This window comes from Helobdella robusta, assembly GCF_000326865.2.
Source record: "Helobdella robusta unplaced genomic scaffold HELROscaffold_18, whole genome shotgun sequence".
Taxonomy (NCBI): domain Eukaryota; kingdom Metazoa; phylum Annelida; class Clitellata; order Rhynchobdellida; family Glossiphoniidae; genus Helobdella; species Helobdella robusta.
In genome coordinates, this window is record NW_008703981.1 from 945,507 (window position 1) to 959,252 (window position 13,746).

Genomic DNA, 13,746 nt, shown 5'->3' on the forward strand with positions numbered 1-13,746 from the left:
ATATATATATATATATATATATATATATATATATATATATATATATATACATATATATATATATATATATATATATATATATATATATATATATATATATATATATATATATATATATATATATATATATATATATATATATATATATATATATATATATATATATATATATATATATATATATATATATATATATATATGAGAATGCAAACTTAAATGTGAAGGACAATTTTTTATGCTAACAAAATTCTAATTGAATAACAATGTACCATAGTGATGCAGGTCAACAAACAGTTCAATTTCAAATTGCATATAGTTAAATTATTTATTTACTGTATAATTTATTTACCAATAAAATTTTTGTTCCAAAATAATTCGTTCGTTTTTTTAAATTCTGAACCGATTTTAATTGAGGTGTTTTGTCATTTTGGCAGATACGTCTTCTATTGATGTTTATAAGGAAATAATTTATGTTATATGTCATAACCCAAACCCACAACATCACAATTCCAAATGAAAAACACCCGGTCTAGTATAAGCCAAGTTGAAAATACTTCGTTACGCAAACTTTGCCACGCATAGCAAGTTTTTTCAAAAGTATAACTTCATTTATTTCCTATTGCGAAATTAGTAAATTAGTACTAAGTTGAAAAGCTCTTATTTAATTTTTTTTCTTTGAAATAACAAAGATTTTTAAAGGAACTTAAATCTAGTAAATAAGATTACTACCTATTTTCATTGTTATAATTGTTAATAAATGAATCTGAAAAATGAATTTAATCCAAAGAAAACTTTTTAATGTAAAATTAGTATCACCTCATGTTTTGTATCATCAATTATATGTTTAAACTATAGAAAAAATAAATCTTCATACATTCATGTAAATACATAGGCAAAATGATAAGAAGCCTTTTTCGTGCTAACAACACGCACACAGATCTGCTTGGTGTGATGCATAAATCTTTTTCTGCCCCGAAATAATTGAAAAGTAACTTCAGACCTTGCCACAAACTTGCCTACACAAATCAACACACGATCGCGATGCTCAAATCAACTGTGAAATGATTTAAGTGCAAATAGTTTTTTGTTCATGTGGTCTGAGTTATTTCAGTTTTAAAATTAATATCAGTATATCTGTGTATCTCTATATTGATATATCTTGTTGGGGTTTATCCACTTTGGAACAAACTTCGTTTGATATCCATCCTTTCAAATGTTTCTATTGTTTCCGAAAATTGTACACCTAGCTCAAGTGAATATTTTTTTAGATGTATCCAACAGTCGATTATTGTTTAATCTTATAAACGCAGTTTTTGCATAAGAAAGTGAATGATTGATTCAAAAATTGGCATACTGAAACGCAATAGATGTCAAGATACTTTGAATAAGACTTAGTAATGCAATATTTAATCGCTTGGATCTGACTTATAAGAAATGTAAAAAACAAAACAATCAATCACATTGTGCTGGTCGCAAATATACAATTCTAATGAAGGATAACAGTAAAATTTACGTTTTTTCCGTGTTCTTAAAGAAATCATCTTTCGTTAAGCCTTAATTTAGAAAAATTTAATTTTGAAAACTTGTTGCGCATAGCAAAAAGGCACTGCTAGGCCAAAGCTATATAATCGTACAACATGGCAGTGATAGTTCGCAACAGCTTCAGTAAGCCAAACCATCCTATAAATTATTTTTATTTTACTATCTTTGAATGTTTCGTCACATAAAATCATTTCGAAGCAGAATGTTTTGGGAATATTTCATGAATTCACGAATCATGAATTAGGAAAAGATCACGGAGGCAAACAGACAAATCAATCATTGTTTATCAATCATTGTTTCAAACTGCAAATGTCAAAGAGTAGTTTTTGTTATGTATGGCAATAATCTATAAATGTATCGATCAATCTTCTGATAAAACAAGTTTTTAAAAAATAGATCGTATTATGAGGACAAAATTCTATCAAACATGAATAAGAGAAGCAGATTTTTAAGTGAAGATATGCGAGTCGTCATTTTAATTACCATATTTTTCATAATTTTCAGAATCGGGATTATCATAATTGCAACCATAATCATCATAAACATCACAATCATCATCAACAACATCACAATCATCATCAACAATATCACAATCATCATCAACAACATCACAATCATCATCAACAACATCACAGTCAGTATCAACACTTCATTACCAACGAAATGAAATCATGAGAAACTTAACCATCGTCAAAAATATCATCAATGGTCGTGATCTAATCAGAAGACATTCAAAATCACCGTTATAATTACTACCATTAGAACCTCCTAATAATCATGGCTTTAGTAATAGACCATCATCGTTTTAGTCACCAACAACATCATCTTCTTCTTCATCATCATCATCATCATCTTTATCATCATTTTATATGTCTCAAGGTATCTATATTTAGATTTTCAGATCAATAAATCTCAGAAAACATTTTTTTCATTGTTTGCCAGATTTTAGAAATAGTACAACATTGAAACGGCTCAAACATCTGTGTGCTATAAAGAGGCTATCATGATATCTATCTATTCATTCATCTCTTTATCAATAAATCTATCAATTTATCTATATATTGATCTATCTATTTTTTATAACTATTTGCTATTCAATTATTTTTCTTCTTTTCAATCGATGTATATGTATAGTATCTATACATATATTATCTATCTATATAGTATCTATATAGCCAATCAATCTATCCATTTTTTAGCTATCAATACGTCTATTTCGATGTAAGGTTGTTCCAATATATCCATCGAATAGTTCATTTATCGAATTTGTATCCATCCACATAAAACACACGCACACCTACACTACAAACGCACACATGGCGCACACTTACACCTACAAACACATATACCCACTACGGCACGCACATTCCACACATACACACACTTTTTTCATTTTTCTGTTTCTCTCTTTCACTCACTCCCTCTCTCTCTCTCTCTTTCTCCCTCTCTCTAGCACTTTCTAGTATTTTTAATTAAATGACCACATGCATATAACACCTGACTGACCACCGCAGAATGACAACTCAATTACTCACTACGAGGTCTGTCTACTAACTACTGATTGTTCTAATATGATTCTAACGTTTTTTTTGCGTCATCTGTGAAATTGTAACAGCGTGAGTTGGTTACTTGGTAATTACACAAAATTTATAAAAAGTCTCTTAACTGCTTAGTAATGGCACAGCAATTAATACATCGATCAAAAAAAGTGGATAATCTTCCATTCATCGATTCTTTCTCAGTTAAAATTTTTAAATTTCAACAAAACATACATGCATGTGAATTAGATGCGCGTAAAACCACGCATCGCGCACTACATTACAATTTATACGTGCGGATCTCTCTGCATTAGAAGATGTACACCACAAGATAAGGACTATGTACCATAACAATTGTACCATCTTGCCATATCATTAAAGGCGTAACAAGGAGTAATAGTAAAGGAGTAATAATACGTCATGACGGATCGTCAATCAAGTTGATGTATAAATTGATTCGATTCAATTGATTTTCAATACACGATACGTTCCTATATATGCTAACATTATACATGAGGTAGATTAGATTAAATTATTATTTCATACCTTATATTCATTAAATAAGAAGTGTTTTGAAATATAAAATCAAAAACGATTCAAAGATAGTTGGAGAGATAGTTGTAATGCTTAATAAAAAATTAAGATATATTTCATGCATGTGTTAGATTAGATTTTATTTCAATTTGTATTACAATTTCATTAGAAGAGAATTTAGAAAAAAAGAATATTTTTTTAAAGATAAATGGATAGATGGATGGATGGATAGATATCTATGGATCAATAGATAGATATCTATAAAGTTTAATCAAATTCAAGATATAAAATAAATATATAAAAATTAAGATATAAAAATTAAGATATAAAATCTTCAACACATTTCTATTGCTAGGTAACAGCCGTTAGCAGGCATCGTCGTGAAATTATGCCGAATTGAATAGTACAACTTGTCGTACATCACTTTCGTTTTAATTGATCATCTGAGCCAGTGAGTTTCACTAAGTAATGAAATATAGAAAAAAAAATTTGCTAATTGTGTCTGTTTTGAAAGAATAGCAATTTTGTGATCACTCCCTTTTATTTGGTGGATATTTGAAATTTTTATGGAGAAGACCCTTAATGATACTATTTGTGATTTATTATTATTATTAATGTTATTAAAACTAAAATTATTATTATTATTATTACTGAAGCAGAACAAGAAAATTTTATTCTCGAAGCTTAAAGTTTTAATAGTAACAATAGAAGTGTTTCCTAGAGTTGCACTAATTTCATGTTCATATGGCCGTCGTTTTAATTCAACAAAGATTGGTTGTTATGTTTTTTAATTTGTCTATTAATAATATTATATCAAATTATAAATTTAATAAATGCGACAGTGTATCCGCGTTGTTTCAAAGGTTTTGTCTCAACAGACATTCCTGGTGTTGCACAGAGGCCACAATGGAAAGAGTTTATATAGATTCGGCTAATGTTAACAAATCGACAAACATTAATGGGAGAAAAAATGAGTAAATATTTTTCTTGAATAAATATATAATTCAAAGATTGTAACTTCACAGGCATTTTTTTAAACCGCCAATGACGTCACATGTACGTCACAAACTTACGCCTTTCACTCTAAAGTTTTGTTATAAATCAGGATATAAAATTTTAAAATTTTTATTATTTCAAATAGAGCAAATTTATTTTTGACAATTAAACTAATATTTTCTTTATTAATATAGATATTACGATAATAAAAATTCAATTAAAACACTCACTGGCTATGCTATTAGAGTTGTTTTGACGTCATTCCATTTGAATGAAAAAAAATTGGATGAATTCTCTTTTAAATTAAAAAATTTGAAAATAAATTTATTAAATTTGATATGGTTGGCTGCCAAAAATAAATTTTATGATTGTGCCAAAATATACATAAAATAAACTAAACTAAATCTAAACTTTAAAAAAAATTAACTGCTAACGTTTGGTTTGGTTAATTCTTAATAGAGATTTATACATTCATATAATTGAACATGAATTATATTAACCAGAAAAAGATGAAAAACATTTCATTTTTGTTAACAATTCAAGTTACATACAAAATTTTTCTTAAAAAACTAACATAATTTAGTTTGAATAAAAAAAAATTATAAACATTCAAATAAAGAAAAATCCTGATTTGTACAATTTGATTAAATAATTGCATTTCAAACGTGTCAATTGTCATTGAACTGTCTCGGCTTACAATTCATTCATACAATTAAACATTTATCAAATTTTCTTGTCAGATTTAAATGATCATTTCCATGATATATGAAACAGCTGACAACCAAATGACACCAAGATAATTGAGGTAATATGGGCAGATAGAACTATTTGTTTACGGAAGTGAGAATAGAACAAATGAAGATTCGTTCAAATGTTCTTAATTTTAAAAATAAAAAATTGAAAAATGTATTATACTGTAAAAAAAATGTTCATTTATATTACGCCTATTGCGTAATATTAACAAACAACAACACATACAAATCAAATTTTTGTATATGCGTGCGACTTATTCAAGAAAAGAGTTAAAATTTTCTAAGTCCTGCTTCTTTTATTCGGCAGTTAATTTTTTTTATTAACGATTTCATTCGACACATTAACTAACTTTATTTTTAGGATTTTAATAGACATGATTGAATTAAGATTTTATTTTTGAAATCCCCTTTTTATGTACAATATTATGTGAAAATGAACGAGACTATACTCAAGCCTACAATACACTGACAAGCGCTGACTTATGAAAATGGTACGAAAAGGAAAAGAATGATGACACAGATGACAGGATGTAAAAATCCCATGAATGACACCTAAGATGATTGTGCCACAATTGAACTGAATAGAAAGGCAAAATTTCCTTCATTTATTTATAATAGTACACATTTATATGAAGTTTTTTGTTCAAGAATAACAAATATTTGCAGATATATTTGAGATAATTTGATTCTTATCTTCAACCTCACGTTTCGAAAATTTGATTTAAAATGAAATGAATGCTAGTATATTTTCGTTGAATATGTTTTCGTTTTAAGTGTTTGTGTTTTTACTAAGTATGTAGCCAATTTGACTACTCCAAAAATTGTGAAAATAATTTAATCTGTTCTATTTTTGCTGATTTAGAAACTAAATGCAGTAAAAGTTTTTCTACTTAATGATATTTATCATTTTTTCATGCTCTAAAATCTTGCTAGAATATTGAAATAAAAGACAAATTGTAACGTTTATATAATCGAGTATACAAATTTCTAAATAACGCTGTAACCATTACGATGAATTTTAGTGAGAAAACTGATATATTTTGCGTTTTCCCATGAAAACTGCTATTTATTTTTCAAAAAATTAACTTGAATTTTTATAATATTATTTGAACACTTTCGAAAACATGCATTTTATCTTTATAAAATTAAACTAAAATGGCATATTCAATTTATATCTAATTGAAGTCAAATCATTGCAAGTATCTTAGACAATTATTTATTTGTTTACTATTTTACAAGAAATTATCAATAATTATCATTAAATTAATAATACAATTACTGAATAGTTGAAAAAAACTCTTGCAAATTAAAAAAGTTAAATAAAATCCACCATGAACTGTATAGACATTTTTGTGTTATAAATAAACTATACTGGATAGACATCATTAGAAATCTGCAATGAACATTATTAATTAGATTTGATTTCACCTCAATCATCAATTGCAAACAACATAAACGAAGTATTTTAAAAAATTGTGCAAAAATGTGTGATTAATTTTTCATCGTTTCATACGGCTATTTCTAGGCTAATTTTAACCTATAATCTATATTTAAGATAATAATAGTATATTTAAAAAATATTATTTTTTATTAAATCAATTCTAAGTGAATTGAGATTTTCATTTATAAAAATAAAAAATTTGAAACAACTTGGCTCCTAATACAATGTACTCTCATTTTATATAATAGGAATTTCTAAAACGGACTGTGATAGACACATTACATGTTACAACTAACAAAATGACAACTATTATAATACAAAGAAACTAATACTACATTAGAGTTTATGGTTTTGAATCAAACTATAGCTATATCGACGAAGTTGTTTCAAATCATGTCTGAAAAAGTCTGGTAAATTACCATTTGCTACTGTTAAAAATATATTGTCCTGGTTATGACAGTAAACTGACCCTCACTGCCTTGTGAGTGATGTTGGATCATCAAAGGCTAGGCCCACCACTTATAACTTTGGTTGCGTAAGGAAGGGCGTCCTGTGTAAAAATTAGCCAAATAAATTACTTATGATGGAATGGCGTCGAGGGGTATTTCGGTTTCATCATAGGTGGCCAAACGGCAACCCCCGATCTCGGGGAAAATGTCGTCTAAACGTGTGTTGTGGTTGTTTGTTAAAAATATATAGATTATACTTTTTTTTATTGTCTATAGTACTACTCCTTCAAACGTAGAGCTGCTTTCATGTTATTCTATATTTTTATTTAAACTTAAACTTCATTTGGATGCCATATGGACTGTAAACATTTTGATACACAAAAATCTCGCATACAAACTCATCAACAAGCATGCAAAACATACAAGGCATACAAATAATTAAACTTATTCCTAAATGTCATAATCAGCAACAAATAAATGAAATTTAAACTTAAAATACCGCATACTAACTTGAAAATTTCGAAAAGTTTCGATGTTCACTGTATTGATATACTGACTAAAATATCGACACTTGTTTCTTTGATCTGATTTGCTTTCAGTTATTCTCGCCGTAAGTTAGATTAATCATGTACATTATTCTTCGTTAAGATTACTAGACACGTTCCTAGTATTGTGTGAGTATAATTTAATTTTTCAACTAATCAGTGATATCTTGAAATATTGAAAGTTTATGTTTAAAAGTTTATGTTTTAAAAAGAACGGTAGAAGGATGTTGTTTTTCTGTTACAATTTATTTTAAAACAAAAGACGATTACTTTACTTTTATCACTGTCGCGTTATCAAAATTATTGTGAAAGCATGAAAAACATATTTTGTATTTGAACTTTTAATTAAAAAGCTGAATGGTAGGTTACATTTTGTTGCGTGTTAATATTAAGAGGTGAAAAAATGTTTGGTTTTATAAGCTGATATAGGAGTTTTTGATTATATTTTGCAATGATTGACTGACACAACTAACGCCACCACTACCATACCTACAATGAATTAAAATGATTAAGTTGTTACAAATAAACTTTTTTTAAAAGAAATATAGAAATTTAGCATTCAATATTATTAGTTGTACGGTTACAAAAAAAATTAAACATTTGCAATAGTACAATTATTATTCAAGTGGAAAAATTGGTAAGTACACTATATGTGTAGGTATGTGCAAAAGAGCAATGCAAAAAACTGTGGAGTTTAAACGAGAACAAATTAGCAAAATTATGAAATGGATCTTCTTGTACTTGTTGGCATAAATAGATTTTCTGCGCTCTTTTAAGTTGAATAAGGTTGAAAATTAAAGTTAGGTTGTAGTCAGTGGCAAAAATTAGTGCGTGTACTACATAGGTATGTTCGAAAGGTTGGTGCAAAAAACTGTAGAGTTTAAAAAAATGATAACAAATTGACGAAATTAAGAAAGCATTTGTAATAGATAGATTTTTTGCTTTGTTGTGGTTGCGTTTACTTGAGAACAGCAAACCTAGAAGAGCAGTAAGCGGGAGAAGAAAAGATTAGTATTTGTTTGGATAGGCTGGACACGTGTTTCGTCAGCAGCCCGAATAAGCAACAGAATATTTATCGCAGTTTCTTTTTATATAGCCCGCACAAATCACTTCGTTAGCTAGTGGTGTTTACATTTATTTTTGAGGATTGTTAATTTTACTCGCTAGGATTTTTCAATCCGAGAGCCTAAATAAGCGCTTTTCTAAGGTTAAAATTTAAAGTTATGCTGTAATCAGTGGCCGATCTAGACAACTTTAAAGGAAATTTGAAAATGTGGGGCCAAAATTTTCATGGGGTGGGACCAAGATTTGTGGTGGTGTGGCTGACGACCTTTTGTGTTTATCATGTTCAATTCTTGAGAGATTTTACAAATGAAACGAATCATTTTCAGACTTTATTAAAAAACTGCGCATCACGGGGGGGAAGTGCCGCTCCGGCCCTCCCTAGACCCGCCCCCTGTTGAAGTGAAAAGTTATTGAAGGTTTTAAATTCATTCGATGCTTTGTAGGTAGGGCTGATGGTTTATGAAAGCATTATTCAAAAAGATTTTTTACGACAAAAAAACGATGTTAAAAGAGAGGCTTGGCTAGAGAATTCACACTGTGGAATGCGGAAGGTGATCCTTGCCTGATCCTTGCCAAAGAATTCAATAACTGAGTGTTTACAAATCGTCTGTGCCAACTAATTTTGTAAAAAAAATTGATAGAATTAAATCAGGTAAGCTCTAAATTATATCTAAGGTCAGGTAAGCCTTAAGTGTATGCAAATTTTAATGTAGTCTGACATTGTGAATGTCCCATCAAACTGTTGTCTAATGATATGATTAGTAATGCAACTTTAGTCGTCAGATCAAATCGTTGTTCTAAAACAAAAAACTTTTTGTAGCACAGTGGCCTACGGACCAAAATAAATGCACCATACAAGATAGACTGGCTGTTCTATAAGGGCCCAAAATCAAAAACCTTCATTTTAAAAAGATAAAATTTACACTTTGAAATGTATTAAATCGTATGTGAGGTATAATGCCAATATTTCTCTTTTTTGTATAGAACCTTCATGACGTCATTCACCGCAATCACGTTATGAAAAATAATTTTTTTTTTGTCATTATACTCTATTGAGACAAAAGAAACTTGTTGAAAGTAAAATTCCGAAATTTTGAAAACAGATTAATTGTAAACAGATGGATTTTAAAATTGTTTAAAATTAAAAATTTTACAAAAAATGTGTGATTCATTAAGAGATAACATGGTTACCAACTTTTTGGAAATTTTCAACTTTTAAAAATTTTTAAGTTGCGACATGACGAATTGTCAAATGATTATTGAAACATTTTTGCTTAAATAACTTATTAATATTATATAAACATCAACTCAAAATTTAATTCATCGTATTTGAAAGTTTCAAAGGCACAGGATTGTTTGGTTGGTTGACTTAGCACTGCCAAGCATAGAAATGGAACTGGAAAAAGCAACTTTGCAAGGACAAAATCATATAATATATTTTTGTGAAAAGTTTTATGTTTTTGTTCAGTTAAATTAAATTTTTCAAAATGATCTTATGTGTATTCCTCTTTTTCTGTTTCGCATACTGTTAACGTTCATTTATAGCTATAGAATGTTTATTGTGATGCGTAGTGGCTATACTATGGTTTAATGGTTAAGATACTTAGCGATGATGTTGCTGTTACCAAGTTCATGTGAGAAAAAATCAATCCTCGCCTATCATATGCAATGCGTGTGATGCAATGACCTAGGCCTAATTAACTACGCTGTGTGTTTGCTTCAGTTCCACTGTGTATTTGCGTTAATACCTTAGTGTATTTTCTTTAATATCTATGTTTGTTTGTGTTAAAGCCTCCAAAAGCAGTAAAAAATAAGAACCTCAGAGAACAAACTATATTATGAAATGCTTTGAATAACGGATTTTTTTGACAACGACATAGGTGATTAACATGATCAAAAGAAATCTGAACCACCCAACAATGAAAATATTAAAGAGATTATCGATTTTACATCGAGTGTTAATTGCATACGGCTCGATCGATACTCAGTGAAAGTGTTGAAAGGTTGAGCTTTGATGTGAATTTAAATACAAATTAACAACTAACATTCATTTTTGAAGTAAATTTCATACTTAATATTGAACGGATTAACCACTGAATTTAATTTTTTTTAATATTTTAATTAATTAACTATTATTATAATTAATTTTAGTTTAAATGACTTGATTTTAAAAATAAAAGTTTCAAAAATTAACTTTTTAATAATTTGTTAGATCGAAATATTCATAGAAATAACTCGATCGGTTGGTTTGCTCTGTTCTCAAGAAATTTTCACAAATTAAAATATTTTAAAATTAGGGTGAAGAAATATTTATGTCTGAACTATTTTAACAATTAATCTATTATATGCCAATAATGATAATAATATAATAGTAATGAAATGATGAATCAATAGATAAGTATTGAGACAAACGTTTTATTTGTCTATATAGAAATGATTTATCCTGAACTAAAATTCAACTTAACAAAGAGAACAGGCAAATTTGCATCTATGTGACTAACAAATCAGCATTAAATATAAAAAATATATATCTATTATAATATATATCTAGGTATATATATTCATATATTGTATATTAATATATATATAAGGTTTATTAATAATTTATATTTTGCATAAAATAAATAAATCAAATTCAATATAAATGGCTTCTAGATTAATTACTGAGTACAAAATGAATCATTAAAAAAAAGGGTTGATTCATCATTTCATTATTATTATATTATTATCATTATTTCATTATTTATATAAAATTGACATATAATATACTGATTGTTAAAATAGTTCAGACATAATGGGCTGAAATAAAAATCGTTTTAAAATTAGGAACTTTTAAGCGTTTGTCTCTGACCGTTGTATCAATTTTTAACATAATTATATTATTTTTATATTTCATGGGATAGCTACATTTTTCAAAATAAATTTCTAGTTTATCACATCTACTCGTTTTTTTAGTCATTTTTTGTAAATTTATGTACAACCGATACTTCTATTCATTCAAAATGGGACTACTTTAATTATTCGAATTAAAAACCTATCGTTTGATAAATAAAATTAGAATTTAAATTTTGAAAAATAGTGCATAAAATTTCAACAATAATAAATAAAAATAATACAACAGCAATAATGAAAATTATAGTAAAAAGGTGATTTTTTTTAAACTTAGATGATTGGCATTTCGATAGAAAAATATTTATACACGGGCATGGCGATGCTGTGAAGGTAAAGTGCATGACACTGGTATTGCAGTGACTGGATTCAATTGCATAGTTTCATGCAATGTGTGTGTATGTGTGTTTGTGTCTGGTGAATGAGTAAGTTGATGCCTTTGAAAAATTTTGAGTGGAGATAAAATCAACATGGACAATTGAGTATTAAATATTTATAAATTAGAGAAATGTAGATATTTAAATTTTAAAATATGAATAAATAAAAACATTTCAATATATTTCAAACGATTTACATTATTATAATGAGAATTGTAACGAATGAAACCGTATCTTCTCTATAATGAAAGAATATAAAAAAAATATATACATCATTATTATTTAGATACAAATGTTTGAACATTTGGAAATCGAAAAATGCTGAATGGCAAATATGTTAAATAATAATTTATTTTTTTTAAATTAAAAGATTTCCACTTTTTATCTACGCAGTTGAATGTAATATAATCATATTTTTTATCTTTTCAGTAATATTCTTATTCCAAATTAAAAAACTTCACAAACTGTTAAACATTTTTTTAAAATTCATATTATCCAGTCTGAAATTACGAACTTAGTTTCTGTTATTATTTGTCATTTGTGCTTTTATTGGTCATTCTTATATCACTTCTTCTAATCATTTAGGTCATGATTTTTAATATGTGCGTGAGTGTATGTGTGTGCGTTTGTGCGTGTGTGTTTGTGTATCTGTGTGTGGAATAATTTGATAATTTCTTGCGTTCAACTAATTTGATATCTTTTTTTTTTGATTTCTTTAGTTTCAACTTTTTTTTCAACGGTTTATTTACTTTTGCTAACAAAATATTGTTTGGCAATTAAAAAAAAATTAATTTTATCACCACGGCTATGATTTATTGATAAAACATCTTAGCCACAAATTTTGTTTGTTCCAAACATCGGTCATGAATATTTTTAAAAAAATTGTTGCATTTGTCTCTCCAAAATACCTCCATACTCAAAACTGAAGGCAAAAAAAATCACATTCAACTCGTTTTATTATTAATTTACATGATTTATTCTGAAAATATTGACAATTACATATGTTCAACGTTAAATTAAATACATATCCAAGTACTTGAATATAAACTTGTAACTCTTAATATCAAAAAGGTTCAAAATTCAAAATTATGAATTGAAACGAAGAGAATGAACAATAGTGTAACTAAACTTCTTCTTCTAACCCGTAACCTGGAGGTATCAACCATTTCCACATTGGAACATACGGAAATTATCACTTCACAAACACTGTATTTTAGACATGATACCCTCTTTCCCAAATACCTGAAAAACATGATAATTATTCTATTTAAAATCAAATTAAACGTTTTCTAAAAAACATTTGCAAATTTTAACCATATTCTTGCAACTGAGTAAATTTTAGATGCAGAAATGATGAATAAAATTAAATTAGCTTTATAAATTTTGTCTCAAATAATACAGATAAATTTTCTAAATTTATAACAACAAGTATTTTTAATTGTAGAAAAGTTGTCTAAAACTAATTACTTTTAGATAAATGACCAAGTTTTTAAAAAATTAATAAAACGTGTAACAAATTTTTAAAATAAAGTTAACAATAATTTTTTGAAGCAAATTTAACTTTACCCTGCAACAACAAATTTTTGTACACTGTGTCATTAAACAATTTTATCACGTT